General features: G+C 33.8%; 1 protein-coding gene across 1 annotated transcript in view; it reads right to left on the bottom strand.

The window, feature by feature from the left end:
• LOC107479052 (ABC transporter B family member 2-like) overlaps nucleotides 1–17,780 on the bottom strand; it is a 51,545-nt gene that overhangs the window by 33,337 nt on the left and 428 nt on the right. The gene's annotated exons all lie outside the window — the stretch shown is intronic.

Consider the following 17,780-nt stretch of genomic DNA (forward strand, 5'->3'; position numbering starts at 1 on the left):
TTCCTAGGTCATGGCATGCCTGCAACCTAAGAAGGTACTATAGTTAGGGATGATAAAGGATCTTAGGATAAGGCGCACTCTTTTTCCTGAAAAGGTTTTTTAATGAGGCGCCAAGCCAAGACCTACAAATCACCCGACTTAGAGGGATAAAACTCTTGCATGTATATATTTGCATTTTCTTTTGAATAAAATCTGTTTAGATCTTCTACAAATGCTCAAGCCGCATTAATCTGAAACATTCATCGCCCGATTATAAAGCTACAGATCGGCAGAAAGTGAAAATCAAATTCACTACACGATCACGATAAAGACCAAAGATGAAAACCAAATTCATTAAAAGGTCGACCAAACGAGGGTTAAACCCAATCTCTACAAAATCGGCAAAGATGAAAACAGAATAATGCAAGAAGTTATAGAAAGTGTTCCATAGAAAGGACCTGACGAGGTCCTAATAAAATAGATTGCTAAAAAATAACTTAAAGACTGGTTGGCGTATAGAAGTGGACCAAGTCACAATAACCAAAGTTATAAGTAAATCCCTGGAAAGAGGTCTGGCCAGCCCTATAAAAGAGGATTACTATAACTTAGAAGGGCCCGACGTAATGAAGTCGGCCCAAAAACATAAAAAGTTATAAAAGTAATCCCTGAAAGAGACCTAAACAAGGTCCAAAAAAGATGATTATAAAAATAACTTAGAATGGCCCAACGTAATGAAGTCGGCCCAAAAGCACAAACAAGTTATAAAAGTAATCCCTGAAAGAGACCTGAACAAGGTCCAAAAAAGAGGGTTACAAAAATAACTTAGAAGGACTCGACGTAATGAAGTCGGACCAAAAGCATAAATTTATAAAAGTAATCCCTGAAAGAGACCCGAACAAGGTCCAAGACAGAGGATTACTAAATAACTTAGAAGGGCCCGACACGATGAAATCGGCCTCCCACAAACAAGTTATAAAAGTAATCCCTGAAAGAGACCTGAACAAGCTCCAAAAAAGAAGATTACAAAAATACCTTAGAAGGGCCCGACGTAATGAAGTCGGCCAAAAAGCATAAAGTTATAAAAGTAATCCCTGAAAGAGACCTGAACAAAGGTCCAAGAAAGAGGATTACGAAATAACTTAGAAGAGCCCGACACGATGAAGTCGGCCTCCCACAAATAAGTTATAAAAGTAATCCCTGAAAGAGACCTGACAAAGGTCCAAGAAAGAGGATCACTAGAAATAACTTGGGAAAGATTAGCACGACGAAGTCGGCCTCCCAAAAACCTTAACGTCATAAAAGGTAAATCCTAACAGAGACCTTACCACGGTCCAAACAGAAAGGATTACTAGAAATAACTACAGGCTAAAGAGAGAAGGCCAACATACAAGCTGGACCCAACCTCAAAGAATCAAGCCACAAGTATGAAATACAAAGGCAGTCCAAAGAGGTCGACAAGGCTCCAAAAAGAACCGGAAAAGGTACCAGGCAAGTGCGGACAAGCATATTGTGAAAAAAGGACGAGATATAATAATAACAAACTCAAGAGGCTACCAAGGTTAGCCCCAAGAGCTTGGAAACTACTTTGTTTTTCAAAATAAAGTTGCTAAACAAGCAACTAAAGTAGCAAAAAGTCATAACTACCAGTCACAAAATATAAAAAGTTCAAAAGCTGACAAGCCGGACTGACAACACAAAACATCCAGAATAATCATTGAGGACCCGAAGACTTCCCAGCAGCATCAACACAGGGTGAAGGAGGACGAGTCTGGAGAGACACTGCATCCACCGTCCTATCATCACGATTCAAGATTTGACAATCAGGTTTTGACTCAAGATGACCAACCTCGGCTGAAGGAGGTAAAGAGGTCGGCACGACAGAGGTTTTTGTGGCAGGCATTGAACGAAGGACGACATCATCATCATCAAGGTCATCAGGAACGATTTTACCATCTCTCACGATGTTGTCTAAACTGAAGAGAGTAAGGTCGAGCTCAGGTACAAGAATTCGAACCTGCTCCTTCAGGTTCTCATAAGCAGCATTTACACTGCCTACAAGGTGACCTTGAAGCTCAGCATAATCAGCTCGAGCAGACTCTAAATCATCCCTAAGACGCATCGTCTCCCAATAGGTCGTGACTTAGCTATCCTTGTGCTTCAATGCTGTATCCTCAGCCAATCTCATAGAAGCCACCAAGGCAAGAGAGCTAGCATTTTCGCCCTCCAACTCCTTCTCTAGCTTGGTCACTTTTACCTCAAGTTCTTCCTTCAAACCCTTTATCCGATCAAACTCCAATTTAGCCTCCTCCATAAAAGCTTTCGTAGCATGAATGGGAAGATCTTGGGCAGTCCGATATAAAGCCGCACCCATATGTTCCATCTTGACACTGCTCCGAGTAATGAAGTCCAAATGGCGAAGAAGAGAAACATCGTCAGTGGGCATGGTACCATAAGGACCGATCTGCTGGTCCACAAACTCGACGGCGTCAAAATCAAGAGCATCAAGGTTAAAAGGCTTTGCAGTTTTTTGCTTTTTCGGAGGAGGAGTGCCGATAGAAGAAGAGGTAGCAGCGGAAGTCTGCGAAGGATCGACCAAACGAACCTGAGGAGTAAGGATCATCCTCCTCGGTCCAGGAGAGCTCAGGACAAATGGCTTCGACAAAACCTGGGAGGACCCTTCCTCGGCAACCTTGGTCGGGACGTTCTGAGCCGCAGTAGCCTTCCTCGCCTTCTTAAAGGCCTTCGGCGAGTCATTATTTTTTGACATCTCTAAAAAATAAAAGTATAGCAATTTACAAGCCAGAAAAGAAGGCAGAAAATAAAATAAAAAGGGACACAGTTTATAATACCCAACACGGTATGGATTAAGGATGGATCCCTCAAAAATTTCTTGGTCTCAAGATGGGGAGGTTCCCCCCAAATATCCTCCAAAACAGCTACAAAAGCCTGCTCAACCTCGTCCAACATTTCCCAGGTATACCTAGATACCACTACATTCCTCTGCCATTCTAAAGGGAAATGAGGCTCACCATTCTCATCCAAAAAGAAAGGACGAGTTCTTTCAACAGCTCGGATCTTGAAAAAATAATTCTTAAAATCTCAGAAAGACTCATCATACATGGAAAAAACCTTATGTCCCTTGGCCGACCTAAAAGAAATCCAAGAAACTTTCTTTTTGGTAGTTCCAGGCTTGGTCAACACAAACAGATACAGAAAAAGAGTTAAAGAGGGCATAACACCAAATTCATGACAAACCAGCTAAAAAATCTTAATAAAACCCCAAGAATTCATATGAAACTGAGATAGGGCTACATTACAATACTACAACAGGTCGGTCTCGAAAGAAGTAAAGGGAAGGGTAATTTTCATCTGGCTAAAAAAGAAATCATATGCATAAAAGAATGGATGCTCCCCCTGGGTCAGAACGGGAAAGCAGACCCTGTCGTCAGAGTCAGGTGCCACCAATTCATAGTTTCATTCTTGATTCTCACTACTACATATTTGATGATGTTTCCTAAGCTCCACACAGAATTCTGAGTTAGCTAGAGATACACATAGCAACACAAGGGAGTCCAACCAGTCGGACATCCCCTCAAGAACCTTAGAAGACATGGCCAACTAATCCTACAAACAAAGAAAAGGAAACGGATTACTAACCCGAAAACAAGCTCGGGCAATATGGAAGCAACTCAGACAACATGACTTTGAGCACACAAACAATAAAAGGAAGACCCCAAGATGCATACCAAGGTCCAGGGGCATCCTTTGGAGGCAATGACAGAGTAAAGGCCCAGAAAAAAATCTACAAAAGCTAACATCCCAATGAAACCCTCGGCAGAGAAATAACCCTCTTCCAACAAGCAACGTCCCGAGAAGAAAAAGGCGAAAATCAAAAGAAAGTCATTAAAAAATCATAGTCTCTATCAAAGAAAAACCATCAACAATGCAAAAGTCATCAAAGGAGCAACCTTTTTTAAAATAGCAGTTCAAAAAGCAGCGGCAACATGCGAAGCCCTAAAGGAGCCAAACCAGGAAAATTCACCCAAAAGCATACATAAGGACAAAAGGAAACCAGAAAACATGCATCACAGTAATAAACCAAGCATGGTAATATGAAAAGGTTCAAGCTTTCCAACATACACTTAGGCAAAATCAAAGCTTCACCAAAGAATCAAATACAAAGCAGCAAAATAAATGACGAAGAGAAAGTAAAACCAACCTGAAGAAAGGAGAAAGAGCTCTGAAGAAGGACAGAAGCCAAAGCAAAGAAATCTTCCTTTGAGCAAAGCTCAACACACAGCGTTGAAAAACGAAAAGACAAGCTCCGTGTGAAACAGAAGAACGAAGAAAATAGGGAAGTTACGGAAAAGAAAAAACCGTTTCTTGAGAACAAAATTCAAAATAAAAGCCAAGAGAAATGGAGCATCAAAAACCAATTAATGAGAGCATTAAAAAGCCTCGCGCATTCCCAAGGCTAGGACGCTAATACAAAAGCGCGCGCTTTCAGAGGAAATGAAAGAAGAAACATTTTGCATTCAAGAAAAGAACTCTACAAAGATAAAATCGACAAAATGCTTGAGTTCGGCTTTACCCGAGAAGGATCGAAGTCCTAAAACTAAGACCTAACCTCCAAATAAAGACCGAGCTCGAGCAGGGGCACTGTTCATACCCTAGGTCAAGCTGTCCGACCTGGGATGTTGGACGACAAAGCGACCAACCTCTTCAGGTCAAACTATCCGTCCTATTCTCAAAGAGCTCGGCCAAAATTGCCAGGAAAGCCCAGTAAAGGACCCAAATAGAGGAACACGACCCAAATCCACAGGCAGTCCAAGCCTATAGAGATAAAGGGCGGTTCCCTTGAAAGATAAGCTGACATCACCCAAAGATAAGATAAGATAAGATAACTAACTTATCTTATCTAAAGAGGTCACTCCACACCTCTATAAATACACTGGAGCACCCAGGTATAACTCATACTCTGATTCTACAAAAAACCTGTTTAATACCCTTGCTAACTTAAGCATCGGAGTCCCTTGCAGGTACCACCACCCTCCGGTGACGAAAGATCAGCACCATCACCAAGTCCAACAGATTGGACACAACAGCTCTGACCAGTACAGAAGATCTCGTCTAAGATCGACCTACAGTTTCAGGTAACCCTCGGAACAGTATGTCTACTGAAGTTTCTTGATCTACCAAGGTTCTGTGCAAGTGAGCATTGGCAAGGATCATGCTGATTACTGCTGGGTTGTCGTGCCTGGATGCAATGCCCTGTCCATCTTCTCTGTTGAATGAGATTATCGGGAGGTCGGGTCTATCATTCCTGACTTGGTAGACTTCTTTTAAATGTCTCTTCCAAGACGACTTGGTCAGCCCCCCACCAGCGAATCCTCCCGATATCATGTGAACGTGTCGTTCTGGAGTTTGCGGGGGAGGACCTCTTCGATCGAGGTCTTCGTTGTCTCTTTTTCTTTTTCTGTGATTGTCCGACCATTCCATGAGATATCTGTCCAATCAACCTTCCCTTGCCAGCTTTTCTATCATACTTTTTAGGTCGTAACAATCATTTGTTGAATGTCCGTAAAGCTTGTGGTACTCACAATACTCATTACAGCGTCCACCCTTTTTATTTTTTATCGGACGCGGGGGAGGAAGCTTCTCTGTGTGACAAATTTCTATATAAACATCCAAAAGGAAAACTCATAACGGAGTATAATTGTGGTACTTTCTGGGCTTCTCGGGCCTGACTTCTTCTTTTTTCTTAGGCTCCCTCTCTTTTTCCTTTGGCTGGTGAGGGTGCCCCAGTCTCCAACTCGGCTCTCGTAACTTAGCATTTTCTTCCATGCTGATGTACTTTTCAACTCGCTCTTGTACATCGTTCAAAGAAGTTATGTGTCTTTTTGAGATGGACTGGGAGAAGGGTCCTTCTCGGAGACCGTTGACCAGTCCCATTATTACTGCCTCAGTAGACAGGTCTTGAATTTCTAAGCATGATTTGTTGAATCTCTCCATGTAGTCTTTTAGGGGCTTTTCGACCTCCTATTTGACTCCGAGTAGGCTGGGTGCATGCTTAACCTTATCTTTCTAAATTGAAAATCGTGTAAGGAATTTGTGCGCAAGGTCATCGAAGCTGGTAACCAACCTAGGGGGTAGACTATCAAACCACTTCATAGCTGCTTTTTTCAAGGTCGTCAGGAAGGCCTTGCAGCGAGTAGCATCTGAGGGGTCGGCCAAGTACATCTGACTTTTGAAATTACTGAGGTGATGCTTCGGGTTGGTTGTCCCATCAGATAGATTCATGTCATGGCTCTTAAAGTTTCTGGGAACTTTAGCCCACATGATGTCCTCAGTAAAAGGATCTTCTCCCCCTAGTGGGGTATCTTCCCGAGCTATGCGGGAATCCTTGCTCCTAAGGTTAGATTCTAGCTTTGGGAGCTTCTCCTCCAGCTCTCTTCGCCATCTGATCTCCTTTATTGGGCTTCTCTCTGCCTTGCGCTGTCGCTCTAATTCCTGCTCCAGTTGCTCAAGTCGACCCTAATGTTCATGCAGCAATCCTATGAGGTTGGCGCTATGAGATTGTTCTTCCCCTTCAAGGAGACGAACCTCGGAGGGAATTCTCCTTTGGTGTTGGTCGCTAGAAGAACCTTCACCATGTGGTTCCTGCGTTCTTGGACGAGGTATTGCTAGTGCTTGGTCATTGTTGACCATGTCTTGGTATTTTTATCTAACTCAGACGCTGTACATCCATCTTCATACTGATCGTCCGCCATGTAGTGCTAGATCCCAGGTCCCCGGCAACGGCGCCAATGCTCCGAAGGTTATCTGAAACTGGGCTACCTTTGTGCTTGTAAGTGAGGTCTAAATCTTCAACGGAGTGAATTTCGACTTGTCCCACATCCGGTGCCCGTCGTCTGAGTTGTTTGTGAGAAGGTGGGGGTGTTACCTGCAACACACTCTGATGCCTAAGTCAGCAAGAGTTTTAGCAAGTTTAAGTGTATTGGAACTTGACTGTATCTGAATATATCAGGGTATTTATAGGAGATGAGCCAATAACCACCGCTGAAGTAATTCCACTTCTTATGGTAGATAACCACCCCTTTATCTTAGGGTTGTTGAGATCTCTCTTCTAAAAGTGGGTGAGAGATTCGGGAAAGTAGTTACTTTCGTGGGTAAGCATAAATTGCCCGTTTTCGTCGAATCCGTCCTCTATAGGAGATCGAGTGAGTGTTAGGGGCCATCCTTATAGTTGAACCTTTCAACTTTATTTGGCTTGGCTTATGTTTTGGGGCAGGATATGAACATGGATATTTTCTTTTTATATTTTGAAGAGTAAATTATGTTTTTTATTTTTAATATTTAAAAAAAATTAAAATTATCTTCAGTATTTAATTTTATTTTATTCTTAACGTTTAGAATAAATTTTAATTTTATTTATATTCTCATATTTTTTTGGGTCAATAATCGTCAACATTATAGTATCATTATTATATATTCATTGGAATTCTCAAGTGGTTAGGTGTTCACTTAACTTTTTTTAACATTCTTAGCTCTAAATTAGAGCATGTTATTGTCAAAGCTAGACGTTCCCATAAAAAAGAAGTTATTTAAACTTATACTTTAATCGTAAAATTAATTGAGGTGAGTGAGAATAGTTGAGAGAGAATTCTTAGTGCACACAAGAATTGGAAATAAGAGTATGAAAAATACTCATGAATCTCACTTAATTAACCTGTACAATGAAATTTATATACATAACAGAAAAGGTTGCTAACATCTAATTTTAACTAGAAAAAGTATAGGTAAACAATGAAAATACTAAACAATGTGAATAATGGATATGTTAGATGTTCAATTCAATAAGTATGCGGATGGTTGATTATGTTGATTCTTAATTGGATAGTTATTTCTTTTGATTCGATTTACTCATTCACAGGCTGGATGTTCAATTCACTAGGTATGCGGATGATTATCCTAATGTTAGAGTTTAAGAAGTAATAATTTAGAGGTGGAGTGTTTTTTTATTTTATTTGGCCAATTCTAAATCCCATTGTTCATATTATTCACAAAAGTCATTATCTACCTAACAAAATCCTTTTAACTAACAAACTCATGTTTACTTCTAATTCAAGTTAATGTTGAGAATAAATAGTATGACCACAATCCAATCAATTATTTGTCAAATAATTTGTTATGTTATTATATTAAAATGTTAATATAATAAGGTCCTTAATTAAATTTAGAGATTTATCATTGTGATAGTAATTATAATATTGAGAGATAAATCTTTTATAATTTAATCTAAATTATTCCTACCGTATATTTGTCAATAGGACATTTTCAAGATGAATATAGTAATAGAGTTTCCCTTGACCTGCGACTGTCATAGTAATTAACAATGTATTTATTATACTTTGATTCTGGACACCTAATACCCTAGGGTGCTAGTTGAATGGATATTGGGTATGATTTAAATACTTGTTGAATTAATGATTAGTCAATAAGAAATCCGTCAACTCTCGGTAAAGAGTTTGAGCTCTATGATTATAATGACTGAGATGAATAAAACCTTAGTCAAGGAGATTGAATGGATGAAGAAATGAGTTTCTTAAGTCATTCATAGTTCATTATAATAATGGTAACAAATTAGAGTTTGATAATTAAACCATACTCTAAGGGTTAACCAAGAGCTGGAGAGATGGAAGGAATTATACTTTGTTCTTCTAAGGTTCTTAGTAAAAATATATTACTTCATACTATCGGGTCGTTGAGGAGTGTTGCTAGACGCCAACCTTGATTAGTAAATTTAGTATGACTAATTTACTACCCGCTTAATATTGAACCTATGGAGTCACACACTAACGAATGTTCTAATCTTTGCTATAGAATTATTTAATTATTATTTTGATTTGATCAAATAAATAATTATACTAATTCAAATAGTATATTACTATATTATTTGCTAGCACCAAGAATATAATAATAGTATGATAATTGAGAATATTGAATGAGTTTTGAGAATAATTAGTTATTCTATTTCTAAATTTGAATTCTAAATTTGGATGTGATCCTAACTGATTCTGTTTCAAATTGAGTTATGATATGATTCATAAATTTGAAGGATTTAAATTTAGAATTTCAAGATATGATTTAAATTTGAATCGATTCAAATTTAAAATCAGTAACAAATCTCATACTATATATATGTATGTCAAGAGACGCATAGCGCCTTTGTACCATCGAAGGAGAAAATAATTTTTTACTAGCGTACACAGGTATTCAGATCTGATCTATAAATTATTATTGGAATAAAGTTTAAACACAAAAATATATCTTTAGGATTACCTCCTTTTCTTCCGCTGCGTGTTATGAACACATGGTAATCCCTTAAGTGGTATCAGAGCTTTGACTTTGTTGTGTTTAAATTTTTATTCCTATTTTCTTAAAGTTTGTGAATTAATAGGATTAATTCAAATTTTTTTAAGCATGTGATGTATTTATTTCTATTAAGATGATTTTCTAATAAATTAATATTTAATTTATTTTAATGTTAATTATTTAATTGTGATTAAATTATCATTTTTTTAATATAATAGTTATATTTATAATAAAATATTTTGTTTGATTTTATTTATTTAATTTTATCGTGATTTTGATCACAATAAAAGGAATAAGACGCAAAATATTTTTATTTGTTTCTTATGTATATAAGTATATATATAAATGTCAAATTTGATTTGATATTTTTATAAGGCTAAATGTTAGTCTATTAAAAATTAAAATTTGTTTTGATTGATGTGTTTTGAACACTATAATTTTAGAAATTAGTTTTTTCTAATATTCTTGATTATAAAGAGCGGCTTGACAACCAGGAGTTTTATTTTCAAGATAATAATCAGTATATACATTTGATGTATTAGGAATTTACTTTTATATTTTGCCTAAACAACCTGGAAGTATAAAATTTAATCTATGAGTACTGATGAAAAAATTCTCTAACAATAGAGATAAATCCTAAAAGTTAGGAGATTGCTAAATAAATAAATTTATCTCTTGTTTACAAGAAACAACTTGACAACCAGGAGACTTGTACTCAAAGATGGAATTTATTTATGCATATGACGATGTATAAGGAGAATTAATTTTATACTTGAACCTAGACAACCTAGGGGTATAAAATATAATTTAGTTAAATAATTGTTGACAACCAGATAATTATTTGGGATTATAATTGTATGAGATACAATTTAATCATGTTTATTTGGAATAGGTATGAGTAACAACTTGACAACCAAGGTACTCATTCACGATTCTAAATAATTGCCAAAAATATAGATTTCTTGATCTACTTTCATATTTTAAATTTTTAAATATGTCCATCTTTCGTATGGCATACTTGAAAGTAATAAATTGGCTATACATTGAAAATCGTTCTTATGTATAAAAGGTTTCATGGACATGATAATCTTATTGAAATAATATTATCCAATAGAATTGGTGATGGAATAGTTAGTACTTTGTGAAGTATCTAAAAAATTATTTTACTATAATATAGGTTGTTTTGACAATTATGAGTTCTAATTTCCAAAGCATTATACTCACTATTTATTATTGAACATCTTGAGAAAATGTATGGTGCCCAAAGTAAGATAGTATGACTATCAAAGATTTTATTTAAACTAGTGAGAGTATTGGGTAATATATTTTAAATTAAACAACTTTAGAAGTTGGAATACCATTAGACAAATAGTTTTAGTGAGAAGTGTTCTTACAAGTATTTTTAGAGATTTATTTTGTTACAAACAAAATTTTTTTTAATATGATTAAGATTTGTGATCTTTTTGAAAAAACTCAATATGAGTATTGAGGATGTGAATCAAAATTACTCTTAAAGGGTTTCTTTGACCAATAATAAAGATATTGAGTATTTTTATTATAAGAGCTTAAAGTAAAATCTCTAATTAACTAATTGATATTCTATTGAAGAGAGAATGAGATTCACTCTATGCACAAATACTAGTATTCTATGCATTCCATCATGTTTAAGAAACATGAAATTGGATTTAGTTGAGTATCATTGTTTGTTAAATATTTAGACTACATTTTAAAAATGTTGCTAAATTAACAAATTTCTCATTAAATCAATTTTTTACTCATATGAGATATGGAAAAGACATAAGTTAAAACTCAAGAACATTAGAGTTTGGAGATGTCTTATATGTGTTAAGAGATTGCACAACAATATAATTGATATTAGGTCCAATAAATGAGATTTATTGGTTACCCTAAAGAAATAATGAGATTATTTTTATCACTTTTCTTATAACAAAGTGTCTATGATAAGAGGTTAAACTCCTTTTTAGAAAAGGGATTCCATCTTAAAGAAAGAGTAGGAGTACAATTACTTTTATTAGAATTATATATCACTCAATAGAGGATATACTTTCTCCTGAAAGTATAAAAGGTTTGATCGTCAAACTAACTTTTCGAAAAAGTAGCCTATTTGTATAATGATACAATTCTATAAAGATAGATCTAATGGTTATTTAGATTTTTTATAATCATATTCAATAAGAATTGTCCTTCAAATAAAATTATGCATTATTGTAGTGGGAGATTTCACGTTTTGAGAAAACGTGATATTTATTAAGCACTAGGTGTATTTTACAAAAGGTCAAGCAAACATGCTCAAGAGCAAAGGTGTTTAAGGTCAAAAGAGTTTTGATAAACACAAATGTGCATTAAAAAATTATATACATGATTGATTGGCTCTAGTGCAAGTGGAAGATTATATTGTGATAATAGTATGCCCAAGATCCAATCTATCATGATTGGCTCTGATGCAAGTGGGAGATTATTGGGAATAAATAGTATGACCACAATCCAATCAATCATTTGTCAAATAATTTGTTATGTTATTATATTAAAATGTTAATATAATAAGGTCCTTGATTAAATTTAGAGATTTATCATTGTGATAGTGATCATAATATTAAGAGATAAATCTTTTATAATTTAATCTAAATTGTTCTTGATCATATGATTATTAAAAAGGATATTAATAATCCAAAAAGATCAATATATATATAATGGTCTTCATTGGATGAAGATTAATATATCTCATTTATTAAATTATATATATATATATATGGTGCATATAGAGATATGACCATTAAACTGACTCACCTTGAGAATTCCTAATGGTTATAATTACCGTATATTTGTCAATAGGACATTTTCAAGATGAACATAGTAATAGAGTTTCCCTTGACCTGCGACTGTCATAGTAATTAATAATGTATTTATTATACTTTGATTCCGGACACCTAATACCCTAGGGTGCTAGTTGAATGGATATTGAGTATGATTTAAATACTTGTAGAATTAATGATTAGTCAATAAGAAATCCGTTAACTATCGGTAAAGAGGTTGAGCTTTATGATTATAATGACTGAGATGAATAAAATCTTGGCCAAGAAGATTGAATGAATGAAGAAATGAGTTTCTTAAGTCGTTCAAAGTTCATTATAATAATGGTAACAAGTTAGAGTTTGATAATTAAACCATACTCTAAGGGTTAACCAAGAGTTGGAAAGATGAAAGGAATTATACTTTGTTCTTCTAAGGTTCTTAGTAAAAATATATTACTTCATACTATCGGGTCGTTGAGGAGTGTTGCTAGACGCCAACCTTGATTAGTAAATTTAGTATGACTAATTTACTACCCGCTTAGTATTGAACCTATAGGGTCACACACTAACGAGTGTTCTAATCTTTGCTATAGAATTATTTAATTATTATTTTGATTTGATCAAATAAATAATTATATTAATTCAAATGGAATATTATTATATTCTTTGCTAGCACCAAGAATATAATAATAGTATGATAATTGAGAATATTAAATAAAATTTGAAAATAATTAGTTATTCTATTTCTAAATTTGAATTCTAAATTTAGATGTGATCCTAACTGATTCTGTTTCAAATTGAGTTATGATATTATTCATAAATTTGAAAGATTCAGATTTAGAATTTCAAGATATGATTTAAATTTGAATTGAGATTCAAATTTAAAATCAGTAACAAATCTCATACTATATATATGTATGCCAAGAGTAGAGGAATATGAAAAAGAGAGAAAAATAATGTTTTTATTCCTTTACCTCTACACACATAAATGTATGTGAGCCTAATTCTTGGAGAAGAAGGTTATGGCGTGCAAAGAGTTACAAGAGATTTTTCAATTTAGATCAGATGTCCATTGGTCAACGTGTTGACAGCAAAGGTTAGTCTCGGTGTGGATACGCATAGCGCCTTCGTACCATCGAAGGAGAAAATTATTTTTACTAGCATACACAGGTATTTAGATCTGATGTATACATTATTATTGGAATAAAATTTAAACACAAAAATAAATCTTTAGGATTATCTCCTTTTCTTCCGTTGCCTGTTATGAATAATCTTTCAGTTAACTTAACTAACTCTTAAATATTTAGTTACAGCAACTAACACCGGTACGTAGCTAATAGCAACTCTAGCATAACAAACTTCATAAACATTTTAGTTAGTTATGCATGCATGCATCATTCTGTCACCTTTTCTTTCTCTTGGCTGGATCAGTCATATTTTCTCCATTCTCTCACAAACTAGAAAAATTAAGTTCGACATTTCTAACTTGGAGTGAAAGGTGTTGAAATGTCTGAGAACAAAGAGAGCTTTGATGAACATATTTGCCAACTAATTCACTGAAGTAATTAGGAGGAGTTTAATAATCTCACTTTGAGTTTAATCATGCACCATATGGCAGTCGATTCAATATATATACTTGGTTCTTTCGTAGAATCTCAAATTTGCAGCCATGCGTAAAGTAGATTTGTTGTCACAAAATAACTGAATTGGCTTGGTTAAAGGCAATTTGAAAGTAGCAAGCACATAGAACAACCATAATTCTTCACATGTAGCCGATGCCAAAGTACGATGCTCAGCTAAAGATATAGCTACAGTTACCTGTTTTTTGCTTTTTTTATGAAACGAGAGACTTTCTGAAAAAATAACAATAGTTGTGTGAAAAAGATAAGAAAGGGCAACAGAAAAAATATGTGTTTATTTAAGTTGTGTGAAATGATACAATATAAAAAAAATTTATGTGTGTTAAGAGAATAGAAATAATAAATACGTAATATTTTATAATAAATATTTAGATATGCTAAATAATACTAATTGATATTAATTATACTCTAATATTCTCCATCAAATCACTTCTAAATGAGGACGAGGAAATTATGTCATTTGAATTATAACTTGACGAAATTAAATTCACATTTATTATTAAAATACTAATAAAGATTATATTAATAACTAACTTTTAAAATTCATAAATTATGATTTTATTATTTGCTAAGAAAATTTTAATTACTCTACTAAAAATATATATACAAAGTTAAACAAGTATAAATACAAAAAATACGAGATTACTCATTTTATATTATTTTTGTATTATAGAATATTTTAAAAATAAAAAGACAATTAATCTCTTATCTTTTAAATTCTATATAATTTAATCTCTCTTAATTCTATTTCAAAAAACTAAAAAGTTAATTTATTACTAATTTATCCACACACAAAAATATTCATTTGAAAAAAAAGATTTTTTTTAGCTAACTTTTTTCTTTGTATTCTTTTTTTTTTGGGAATTTTTTTTTCGTTACTCTACTAAAAATATATATATACAAAGTTAAACAAGTATAAATACAAAAAATACGAGATTACTCATTTTATATTATTTTTGTATTATAGAATATTTTAAAAATAAAAAGACAATTAATCTCTTATCTTTTAAATTCTATATAATTTAATCTCTCTTAATTCTATTTCAAAAAACTAAAAAGTTAATTTATTATTAATTTATCCACACACAAAAATATTCATTTGAGAAAAAGATGTTTTTTTTTTAGCTAACTTTTGTCTTTGTATTCTTTTTTTTTTTGGGAATTCTTTTTTTGCTATGCTTTATTCATTTACTATTTTTGTTGGGCTATGTTGCTTTACACGTAAGTTAGCTTTTCTTACCAAGATGTTATGAAGATGGTAGATGTAATTATGTAAACATATATTATATTAAATTAGTCAAACTATTTAACGAATCAACTATATTTTTATATAAAAATATTATATTATATGTAACTATGTAAGTTAAAAGTGAGCCACAATTTTTAAAGTATATGAATATTTCATTTAGTCGTGCTATTAGATACGACACTCAATTAATATTTGTTTGATATATATTTTTTGTGTGTTTAACTGTATATTAATAAAAAATAAAAAATATTTTTTATATATTTAAATATATTTAAATATTATTATATATCAGCATGTTAAATTTTATTCTTAATATGTATTCTTAAAATAAATTTAAAAATAGTATATATTATTAATTATTAAAATAAAAATATTTTAAATATTTTATATAATTAAAAAATATTAAAAATAATTAAAAATTTTAAATTTATGTTCGTGTTTTGTATGGTGTTCTGGTGTTCATTTCATTGGTGTTTTGATTAGGAAATAAAGATATGAAGAAAAACGTTCAACAACTTTCCATACAGACAACAACAATTATGCTATACCAAATCAAATTAATAAAAAACTGAAATTACAGATCAAGAATCCTTCCTGAAATGCTAAGTGCATTTTGAGTTGATGCCATCATAAATGCATTTCCTTATATATCCATATCCATACAAATTCATTCATGCACTGCACACATTATTGCATGCTATGATATGCTAGGTAGGGTATGAGAATCTCGTGCATTTAAACTTGGACAGCAATTAATACCGTTTCCAAAAGTAGCTTTGAACACAACACAATATATAAAGGAAGAAAACTTGGATGAATCTGTGCACTTGCAGTGATTTTCTCTGCGAGGAAGACACCATGGATCTTCCTATGATGATTGGAACGTGTTCCAAGGAAGAAGAAGGAGGAGGTCTTCCAATATGGGATTGTGGAAGCTCATTGTATGACTCATATGAGTTGGTGTCTCTTGCTTACACAATTGATAGGCATATGATGCTGCATCCATATCTTACTGAACCAAACTTGATATTCTATCCTTCACCGGAGCCTGGGTTGACCGCCGCTACCAGAGGCGGCGCTTCCCTTTTAGCCACCTTGAATAAACTCTTGGTCAAGGGCACCTTGAAGAATAAGAAGAATAGGAAGAACAAATCCAATCAACAGAGGAAGAAAATGACAAGCACCAGAAAACAGAACAAGCTGATGAAAAAGTGCATATCTTTTTCTTCTTATGAATCGTGTTAGCTGCACTGAGTTGAGCTTGATATTATATATTATAAACAAGGTAATTTAATAGTACAAGTTTAAATGATGAGAGAATAGGAAGTTCTATCATGATTCAGATTTATGTATTGTACCATTGGACTTTGTTCCTTTATGCAATAATAATATGCTTATACTCTCTTGAGGACTATACTTAAGAAACACCATTTAATTTCTTTTGCACTCATGATTTTCTATTAGTTCTGAACCATAACTTTATGCCATGTCTTTAAGATGAAGAAGAGCTCAACTATAACTTATAGTCGTGTCGATTTGAATTTGGCATGTGATATGTGATATAAGATGTTTGTTTGTTAGAAGTGAAGTTAGATTGGACAAACTAGCCGCAATGATGTCTCGTTTGGAATCTGAATTTTCCATTTGGAAGCCACCATATGAATAGTGGGAATCCAATTAGATTGAGATAGATATATGTACCTCTCCCACTTCTTGGTGGAGCACTCTGACTTTGGGAAGGATTACTAATATGAAGTTGTGATCCAGATAGATTGGAACCCATATATGACGGTCTGCATAGACATCTGCATAATACACCCAAACACAGACTATAAATACACCCGATAACAAATTAAATTTACACCCCTGCTGCAGATTTTAACCCAACACTACCTGAAAGCCACTTGTTGTCCACAAGATCAAAATTAATTAAACTCTCTCTGGTGTATTCAAAATGTCTGATTTACAGGCACTATAATATGAAGTGGTGATCCAGATAGATTGGAACCCAAATATGACGGTCTGCATAGAGATCTGCATAATACACCCAAACACAGACTATAAATACACCCGATAACAAATTAAATTTACACCCCTGCTGCAGATTTTAACCCAACACTACCTGAAAGCCACTTGTTGTCCACAAGACCAAAGTTTAGCAGAAAATCATTCCAATTCCTATCAAATGAGTCTTTGCTATGAGAGTTTCATTTTCCCTCTCTGCTACATGTAATCAATTGATTCTTAATCTCATTTTCCTTTCTATTTGTGCTCCGAACTCTTGTAGAAAAACCTGCAACCTTGGTATAGTTCATGTAAAATTTTCCAGCATCTTCAAGGGTGGTAAAGGTCATTCCAACTTTCGGAACAAACTGGTCATCAACAACAGAGAGGTTGCAGAATACACTATGTCAAAAACTATAAATACACCATGTCAAAACGAAGCTGGAGTTACAGAGAGAAAAACTAACGTCAATGACGAAGAACAAACCAATGAGAAAGGAGAGGAAAAGAACGATCGAAAAACCAGGGGAAGACGCGCGAGAAGAACGATGAAATTTGAAAAGAAAGAAAACAAAGAAGGAAACAAATCTTTTAAATTTGGTAGTTATACAAACGCGGGATCTTTGTATGGCGCGTGTAAGTGACGTAGGAGTTGCAGCGTGTTTTAGCGGATTAGGCGTTAATGAACTTGTAATAGTTACAAGCCCTAATCGCTTGTAT

This window comes from Arachis duranensis, chromosome 1 (genome assembly GCF_000817695.3).
Source record: "Arachis duranensis cultivar V14167 chromosome 1, aradu.V14167.gnm2.J7QH, whole genome shotgun sequence".
Taxonomy (NCBI): Eukaryota; Viridiplantae; Streptophyta; class Magnoliopsida; order Fabales; family Fabaceae; genus Arachis; species Arachis duranensis.